The sequence below is a fragment of the Melospiza melodia genome, chromosome 5 (genome assembly GCF_035770615.1).
Source record: "Melospiza melodia melodia isolate bMelMel2 chromosome 5, bMelMel2.pri, whole genome shotgun sequence".
Taxonomy (NCBI): Eukaryota; Metazoa; Chordata; class Aves; order Passeriformes; family Passerellidae; genus Melospiza; species Melospiza melodia.
In genome coordinates, this window is record NC_086198.1 from 3015632 (window position 1) to 3026339 (window position 10708).

Consider the following 10708-nt stretch of genomic DNA (forward strand, 5'->3'; position numbering starts at 1 on the left):
TATCAAAGGAATTTCTAAGTCGGGGGCAAATCGACCTTGTGGTCTTTTCTGTTTTTCTTTCTCTGTCTCCTTGCTGTCTCGGCATGCGAGTTCTTCCTTCAGCTTTGGCCTCACAGACTTTTCACCTCTCTTAGACACTTCACCTAATTCAGAACGGATCTTTACTCTGTCTCACTGGCAGCCTGTACAAAAAGTTTTTACAATCGGTCATATCTATGCACTCAGAAAGTATACTTGTACTTGCTTTAGACCCAAAGGAAGCACTGGAGACAATGGATATTTCAATCTTACATGCAGATGTCTCTGCTACTTGTACCCAAATGTCATCTTTAAAGCTGAATCAATAGCCATATGAGTTTCACTTCATTACAGACTTTTGAACTCAACATTTGCACTAGAATGCTTTCATATTTACATATGTCCTTTTTTATGTTTAGGAAAAGAAGCTGTGTCTGCCCACCAGTACCCCATCTTTTACAGCAAGAAACAAATCTGGCATATAATGTCTGCAAAAAAAAAAAAGTAATGACAGAAAAATTTAAAATTAAACACTTTGGTATTTTCTGTATGTAGATGATAATGTCTCAATAGTCTCAATACATCTATTTGAATTAAATTGTGTTAAGAAAACAAAAAATGTTATCCAGGCTGAAAATAGCACAGCTGGTGATATGGTGGAGCATTTCAAAGTATCATTATTACAGAGGAACAGGGATATAAGGATGGGAAAGGCATAATAAAGAGCAGGAGAGGATAGCAAACATTGGCTGCTTTGAAGTTAAAAATTCCTGAGATCCTGAGCTAATGGAAGAAAGCAACCCAGTGAATATCTGCACCAATGGACCCTTCCATATCACAGTCACCTACAGCAGAGATTTTAGGCCACTTTTCAACAGTGTCTCTTGATTTTCCACAGTTAATGAAAATGGAAAGAAACCCTTTCCATTCCTTCCCTTGTAGTAGAGATGGCTCATCACTTGCACTTTGCAGTTAGTAGGCTTTTGATATTGGCATTTTCTTTAATAAGAGTGCATATGAGATGCAAGATACAAGAGTGCATATGCTCCTGACAATGCATACTAACACCAGGCTTGTCAAGACTAGAGTATATGACCCTTCACTCCAGAGAATAAAGTTTATGATACAATACAAAAAACGTTGATTGAATATGCAGAACTGTGTGCACCATCTGTTTGCCTTGTTTGTCTAACCTCATGGGTTTGTCACTACAGCTGCTAATTGCATTATGGTATTTTTATGACAGACCACTTCTGCTTCAGAATTCATAAGGGCATATTCCAGTTTATATCTGCCTAATCTTCAGAATTACAATGGACAAACTTTTTCTGTATTGTTTTATATAGTACTTCCAGAACTGTCCTTTTTTTCTTTTTTTTTGGACATTTATTACCTGCTCAAAAACACTTTTTAATTGAAAATCTGTGGCTAGCTTAATTAAAATATGTTCTGTCATGCATGCCAGAAGCACTACAGGCTCTAAGTAAAAACAATTGTTAGTAGACACTTGGTTCTCATTTACACAAATATAAGTTAATCAAGTAAGTTGAAACACAAAGAGACTCATGTAATTTCATTTTGTGAGTTACTTTCTTATTCCTCTTCATTTTTGGCATACCATTGTTGGTGTTTGCAGGATGTAAATTGAACTATGCAAATATTTTTCAACGTGTGAATGCCTGCATGCAGATGTTTAACTCTACTCCCAGAACAGCAGGTTGTCATGCCAAAGAGGAAGTCACAATTTAAACTGACCATCATTTTCCCAACTGAACCATATAAGTGTATAATTTTAAAATGAAAGAAAGATTCCAACGCTTCCACGAAGGAATCTCCGACACCAGATTAAAAGAATTGCCAAAAAAATTTGAAAATGCCACTAGTGAAAAGCCAGGGACCATCCTCCTGTGAATAGAATCACATAACTAGGAATGCATGTATTTGCTTTCTAAAAAGTATACAGGCAATGATCTAAGCTGCAAGGATTAAATGGAAGAATAGAGTTCTTTGTCATTCATTAAGGACAAATTCAACCTCTGTTCACATGGGTAACAGGAAGCAGTGCCTCAGCTCTGCATTCTTTTCCATTATAAGCATAATTGACTATTCTATCTATTCCCATTGTGTTGAAGTATGGAGCTAAGAAACAGCACTGCCCTTGCATACAGAAATGCTCCTGGGTGTAATAGTTGTTCCTCTAGATCAAGTGCTGCATATCACTGCACTTGAACTCTTTATTATGCTGAAAAAAATACATTGTCTGCATCAGGCAGGAATTAATTTGGTTTTAATTTGCTTCAAATTAATATTCATTTACTCCACCAGAGATCTAAAACCAGGAGAAAATAATATTTACTTTCCCTGTAAAACTTAGTCATTTACAAATGAGCAATACATTGACCATTCTGAAGATGTTTATCATCTTCATAAATATGACTCTGTTTGGTTGCCTTTAGAGTAATCCAGGAAAAACTGACTCTTAATCAGACCTGATAACTCACCAGATTTCTCCAGTGAACAATTGCTTTTATTCAATACACACCATCTTTGGCTTTGAATGAGAGTTCTCTGATTTGCAGAAGCCCAGATCACAACGGGTCTGTGACACCTGCACATGTTCAGAGCATTTTGCTCCCTTGCACAATGAATGCTACTGCTAAAGCAAACGCTAGAACTGAATGTGTGCTGCAGCTGAAATCATCAGTTAATCCAAACCATCCCGACCTGTCCCACTGGGCTTCCATAACTGACTGACATAGGCATCCAACAATTCAGATATGTGTAGGGATGTCTGTTTTGGATAGAACACTTTTTTCCACTACAAGGAATTATTAAGATTTTTGCTACGTGTTCGGGGCACTATTGCCACAGTAGTCCTTAGCTTCCAGGTTTGTATTTCTAACAAGCATTTATGCAAAAAAAAATGTTAGGAGCAGTTCAATAGGCAGCAGGGAACTTAGTCATTTAGGACTTGGACGCTTTTGAATCTACCATGTCCATCTGGAAGGATGTCTGCAGGAGCTTTGTACCACATTGACTTCAGTGCCTCTAGTCCACAGCCTCTCAGTTAGTTCTTTTGAGAGCTCTCTACATGTCTCTAGATGGAAAAGAAAAATAAAGAGCAACCACAAATGTCAAACAGCACATTGTGATAAATCAAACTTAAAATTTTTCATCTGTTTTAAACATAAAAGGAATTGCTGATATTGCTCACTAATCCAAGATCAGAGGAATTGAAGCCTTAATATTTTATAAAATAACAAAAGTGGTAAAATTAAAATAAGTTACTTTAGACTTTATCAGCATGAGCGAGAATATTTTCTTTTTAAATATCACTTCTGGAGAGTATTCACCAGAGACCAGAGCTCTCACAAGAAAGTTATCAAGCTATATACTAGAAGTGAAGCATCTGCACCAGCTCAGGAGCATATGTTGTGCCTGAACTAAGTGACACAAGAATTCTGCAAGTAACAAACGTTCTTGTTTTGCATTAAATATACTCATATAACAAGCCCTGATGTTCTAAAGATGTGTGTGGAGTAAGGAAGAAAATTCCAGGAGAAAGATTGACTTTCAGCTCACAATGCAGAGCACTAAGCCCAGAGTTCTTTCCACAGATATTTATTCTAGGCTCAGTTATTATTTCTACAGAAACAAATTCTAAATTCAGCTATTTTTAAAGAGTGTAAAAACAATTTTTGTGAGAGAAAAAAAAAAAGCACTAGATAATATCTTGTTCTTCACAATTCACAGAATCATATGAGTCAGAAGGGATCTCTGGAGAATATCTGGTCCAACCTCCACCAGCTACAGCAGGGTCCCTTAGAGCAGGTGACACAAGGATGTATCTTGGTGGGTTTTGAATTTCTCCAGAGAGGGAGACTCCACAACCTCCCTGGGCAGCCTCTTCCAGTGCTATGCCATCCTCAACATTAAGTTTTTCCTCATGCTGAGGTGAAACCACTTGTAGTTTAGTTTATGGCCATTGCTCCTCATTCTGAAAATAGAGAAAAAATTTTGGACAGACCAGAAAAATAATCGTATTTTTAAAATGGATTGCAATTAAGGAAGGGTAATTTTTATTTCTTCCTTCAACCATCTAAATGACAGAACAAGTGCATGTAGTCTCAAAACATCTGGCACTCTTTGCTATCAAGGCAGACCAGAAGCATTCATTGTTAAAATTAAATGTAATAAGAAGATATCAAAATTTAAGATAAAAACAATCACAGACCAGCTAGAAAATGAGCACGGTAAACTTCAATGAAGAGCATTTATTGAGACATTTCAATATATATGACCTTCTCGTAGAAAACTGCCAGTTTCCCAGGACAGAAGTTTTCATAGGAAAATTCTAATGTTCATTGACCTTTAATTAAGTCCCCTGGTTCCAGTAAGGAATTTCTGCTTGGAATTTCACCAAAACCAGGACAGCAATGGGAGCAGTCTTTCTCTAAAAGAAATGTAACTTATTTCTTGGTAAGAGCCTTGGTCAAGGCAGCTCACAGGTCCACTCCTTACTATTCTCACCTGATAAAGAATCAAAACGTTTTATCTCATGAGAAAACACACTCTCTAATAGGAACAGGTACAGTTGCAAGCCTAGAGACAAAGACAGAAAACAGCCTGTCAGGAAGTACAATTCAAACTACATTCACTGCATTACCCTATTGAAAAAACAATTGCATTTAAAAGGAAATTTTTGGTAAAAATCTAATTTTTTAAAATCTTTTTTACAGAGGTCCCCCCAAAAAATGGTGGACACCAGCAATTATAGCTTAGAAAATGAGTAATATGGCTTATATATCAAGTTAATTATTTTTCAGAATCCAAGTTAAACATGAGTAATAAAATTTTAAGCTAAAGATAAGCTTCTAGAGCATTAAGAAGATCATAGCTAAGGATGTCAGCAAAACTGTCCTCAGTGATTTCATCTCCATGACACAGTCCAGAACACCAGAGTCAAAAGAAGTTCAGTCTGGAGCAGTTTAGATTCCCTCCTGTAATCCAGCACTTCAAATTCTGTTCCTCAGGCACACTTCCATCATTGAGGGGAAGGGCAGAGAGGAGTCAAGGAAAAGATTTCCAAGTTTTTCCTTTACATTTTCCCAGAAAAGCAGACATTGTTTATGTCAAAACAGTCTCTGATCTCTGCAGAATGGTGAACACCGTGTATGAGTCAAGGAATGTCGAATGCAAGTTCTTCACTCGCACATCCCTGAAATCCCACTGACTTCAGCCAAGGTGCGGCACTTGAAGCAAAAGGATTTTTCAAGTCATTCAATAGGCACACAGCATATGTTGGTATTTCTGCTCATCTGCAGGAGGAATATTTTCCCTTTTCAGCGTAGCTGCACAGCATGAAATGATCCTTCTCTGCACTGCTCTGCAGAGGTGCGCCCCTTGCAGCTGACACAAACCAGGACTTCTCGACCTCTCGGCTGTGCGTGCCCCAACAGCCTTTCATGTCTAAGGTTGAAAGAGCAAGGTAGGTATGTATATTGTCTGAAAATGAAAGGATGTTCACTTATTTTAAAATTACAGACCTTGTACTTCTGTTAAAAAATAAGTAAGTAATTAATTAATTTATATTAGTTTTACAGCACTTCTGTTTGAGGTATTGGTAAATGTCCTTACTTTTTCCCCCAAAAGACCCTATATTTTCCCTCATTCTTCTATTCTCAAATGCACATGAAAGAACCTTTTCTTTTTCTCTCCTCCCATTGAAAAACAAAAGAAAATATGTGAGAGGATGAAAGACAAAGTGCACTGCACCAACTATTTTGTTTCTACATTTATAAAAGTGATCCTTTTTTGATAAATCAGCTTAGAAGTTTTCACTCTAAGAATTGCTACCTATTCTAGTTGCTACCCAGAAGTTATGTCACACAATTTTTAGAGTGACATTGGGGTGTCCTCACAGATGAAAACTTCACCTTACCATTTCACTATTTATGAAAGGTTAGAGTCCAGCATATTATATAATTATTTCACAAAGAACTGAACTGTCTGGACATTTTTGGACACTTGAAGATAAAGTGGGTTTATCCACATCCAATTTATGAAGTTTGTGTGTAGCAGGAACCACCTTACCACCTTTGCACAGGATTCTGTAAGTTACAAATATTTCTAGACCATCCAGTTCACTTCAGAAAGTCAACTGGATAAATAAATATTTCCTTCTGTTCTCACATGCCTTTTTGGTGTTACATTAAAAAAAAAAAAAAAAGTTAAAAGCTTTAATTAACATAAGCTTTAATACCTAAAGTAGTCAATAATCTAAGAACCTCTGGTGATTATATCAGTGGTATTGTGACACCAGATAAAGTATAACTACTAATTCAACCCCCATCATATTCACAAAATTATACAGTCCTCAACACGAAGGATATACAGAGATGCAAAAGCTATGTATAAATCTGTCCACATTCAGAAACATCCCTACTGTTCTGTAAAGTACTTGTCCATATTCTTTGCTTATTTGAGGTTTACCAAGTCTATCAGAGGATACAGATATTGCTCATTTGTGTCTTTCTATGAGGAATAAAATAGAAAAGAAGAAGAAATCACACCAAAAAACAATCAAACAAAGGGCTTGTAACATTCCAGGAATAAGCAAAAACATTGGATAACACTATCTTTTATACAGCAGGGTTCCTTGAGGGTTTGCAACATCAACAAAACATCAGTACTCTTCCAGTCAAAAGACTGAATAATCATCCTGGTAACACTTGCATTCTATTACATAGAGAGCAGCATATGGTAAGTATTTATACAAGATAGTCAGCCAGATGTGCACCAACATTCACAAATAAAAGCTGAATTAACACAGCATCTGCTGAGAATTTTTCTCAACATGCCAGGATTGTTCCAGGCAGAATCTGAGCTTGTATTCTAGGATCAAAGGTAATTTACCATCTACTCACCAATATATTGGTCCCAGATTTCAAAGTAGCACTAAGCTGAAAATGCAAATACAACCTAGGATCAGAGAGCAGCTTAAAAGCTCCTGAGGTCTGATATCACAGACAAAAATCATTTAAGATGAAAATTTGCAATATCAAAAGGGCTAGAACCAGAGCATGGCCTAGCTCATTGTAAGAGTTATTTTCCACATAAGGGGAGGAGGTTGATAATTAGTACTTGCTTAGATATTTCAAAATTTCTATCACAAAAATTTCTTCCTATGCAAAAATGTAAAAATGGTAAAAGAAGTTTGAAGAGCATTTTTTTTTCAATGAAAGACAGGAAGAATTTGCTTTAGATACCAATAGCCTCAGAAAAAGATCACTTAAAGACAGTAAGCCTAGTGCTTTGGCCTATATTTTTTACCAATAGTTTTGTGTAAAAATTTAAACGTTAAATGATTTTTTATTTCATAAATATGTCCTACAACATCATGCCTGCTACAGAGATGAGTGCATCCATCCTTCTTTCTGTTCTTATATTCAGGACTTGTACAAATTTGTATGTACCATTAAAAATTATGACTAAAACATTTCTTGCCCTTCCCTGTTGCTCTACTCTTCATATATTCTGTTCTGACTTAAAGGAAAACCATACAATCATGGGATATCACAGGCTGGAAGGAACCACAAGAGGTCTGTAGCTCACCAACTTGCTCAAGGCAGGGGCAGCTATGGGATTGAGTCAGGATGCTCAGGGCCTTGTGTAGGCTGGTCTTAAAAATCTCCAAGAATGGAGATGGCACAAAACCTCTGGGCACTTGATTCAATAAGGCAAGATCCTAACTCCTTCTTCTTGATAACCTCTCTGTGGGTACTCTGGGGCTGCTGTTAGCCCCGTGTGCATCTCCTCTCTGAGCAGAGGGTCCCCATCTCTCAGCCTGTCTTCACTGGGCAAATGTTCTTATCCTCATCTGTTTCAGTGGCTCCTTGCTGAAATCACTCTCATTTTACATCCCTTATAATGTAGAGCCCCAAACTGGATGCAGTATGTTCTGAGGAGCACCATGCAAAAGGGAATTATCCCTTCCCTTCAGATGCTGGCCATGCCCCTTTTTATGCAGCCCAGAAGGTTTCTGGCATTCTCTGCAGCCAGAGCAGGTGCAGGCTCACGTTCAGCTCCATGCACACAAGGGCCAGAGTGCTTCTGCACACTGCAGCTCCCCAGAATGGCAGTTCTCGATGCAAGGGACTTTTCTTTGCCAGACATCAGACTCTTTCCTCTGTCCCTGTTGAACGTCATCAGATTACAGCTGGGCTGTTCTTACAGCCTGTCTGGGTCCTTCTGGATGGTAGCCTTGCCCATGTTTATAGCAACTACTGGCCCCACTTCATTGCTATCTGCAGATTTCATGCGTGCACTACAACACTTCCTTCATTCATTATTAGAGATGCTAAACAGATCAGGTAGTAGTATAAACCCATTCAGTATTTCACCTCCAGAAAGTGCAACTTGTTAACCACCACATTCTGAATTCACTCATGCAGAATTTTATCCACCTGACTGACTATATGTGATCCACCCATAAAGACCATAATTTCCTAATATGCATACAAGAATATTGCAGAAGAAAATACCAAAAACCTTGGTGAAGACAAGATAAATGACATTCAATGCTTTCCCCTCATTTATGAAGCCAGTCATTTCAACCTAGAGGTCAACAAGACTGGCCAGGCCCTGTATAGCCCTGGCTTTCACAGCATCAATCCTCATATCCCTATATAGACAAGATTTGTAAATTCCTCCTCTGTAGCATCTACCTACCTTCTTCGCAGTTGCTGTTCAGTCACAAAGATGTCCTGCTAAATCTAATTTTTTTGCTTCAGTACCAGGATGGAATTGTTCTTGAGCCTGAAGGAAACTACCTTTAGAGGTTTCCTACTTCCATGGGATTCTGCATATTAGGTCCCTGATTAAGCTAAAGTCTGTTCTCCTGAAATCCAGGGCAAGTATTCTGCTACTCTTCTACCTCATTCCCCTCAGAATCTTTTACGCCACTATTTCATGCTCAGTACAACCAAGGCTACCATTGGTAAGCACATACTCAACAGGTTCTTCCTTGTAAGTGAATACAACCTCAAGATATGCATCAGCTCTGGTTGGTGCAGGGGATGTCAAGGCCAAAGAGATGCCCCAGCAGCATCCCTGGACCCCTGTGTGCTCCCCACCCTGTGAACCAATCTTCAAACTGCCAAATACCTGCCTGCAGGACACATACAGGTTTAGGCTGGGCAGCTGTTTGCCCAGGTAAAAAGCAAACAGAAGCCACACAGGATGAATTCCTTCTTGCAAGCCTACAATCCTGTCAGAATGTTTTCCAGGAATGAGTGGCTGTGCTCAGGAACGCTTCACATTCACAGAAAAACCACTTCACTGAAATACAGGAGGAGGCTGTGCCACCACTTTGGGGAGAAAGGCTTTGAAGGCTGCCAGACCATCCTTAGGAGACGTCACAGTTGACATCCCAGAAGCACCTGTTTGGGTTTTCTGCACATAGATTAGCTTGACAGTGTAAACCTGCATCCATGTAAGATGAAATCTAAAAGAACAGAAGTATATCAAATTTTATATTTCTTGTATGTGAACACTGCAGAGCAGTTTTTGAGAAGGGGTCAAGAGAAATCCTGTAAACAGCCAATACCTATATAGTTATCTGTCCAAGGTTATAACAATAGGTATATCTTCCAGCTCTTTGCCAAATTCAGTTGAGTAAAAAAAAAGAAGTAATTTAAGGCTGTTACCATGATCTTGAATATCTTGTAGCCTGAGCACTTCTGGCTGTTCCACTGCTGACTCTTGAAAACTGCTTCTTCAGGGAAGTACCTTCATGGGCTGTGCTTTTGAGGAGATACACGGGTTTTGTTTCCATTAACTAGCTACCTACATTTCCCAAAACACACACTTTCCTCTTCCAAACACTTCAATACTTCTCTGTTTTTCTGTTATTCCTCTGTGGCTTCACTCAAAAAGAGTAGCCACAAACTCACCATCACATCTCACTAAAGTCCCAGTCTGCATGCTGATTTTGCAGATAGACACCATAGAGCTCTGTTCTGTGCACATTTACCTTTGTTTCTTTTTTTTTTTTTTTTGAAGTTTCCAGCTGCCTACATTCCTGTTCACAAAATAAATTGACAACAGATACACAATGTTCAGAAACTTCAAAGATCACCAAAAAAAGACAGGATTTTTCCCCAGGAAGGGAGACAATACTCAGTTTTAAAAGAGGAATAATGTGAAAAATGTAATAGATGCTTTGTGTTAAGAAATTACGTAGGGGTAGTGATTGAAGAATGAAAGACATGAAATTTTAATTTGAATTTCAATTGCTAAATTCTACTGTATGCATTACAATTTTAGCTAAACAAAGAAGGCATGTGAAGCCAAGAGAATACATGGAAACAGTTTGAGCAGACATGCCAGTTCAATGATTGAAGTCTCATTTCATACTATAGAAGCTATACTTTATACAGTGTATCTGAAATTCAGCTATTTTACAACAGTGGTAAATGGTAGATCAAACTCATGCTGATAAATTCAGTGCTTTGGGATATGATCTAATTTACAACAAATTGTTTGATTCAACAGAAATTCCAATAGATATTCAGCTAAAAGAAACAATAATTATGAAGCATCACAGCAATCTGCCTTATAAAGTTTGGATTCTGCTGCAGAATTAAAAATAGACAAAACTATACTTAGATCAGGAACAGAACGGCAGAAT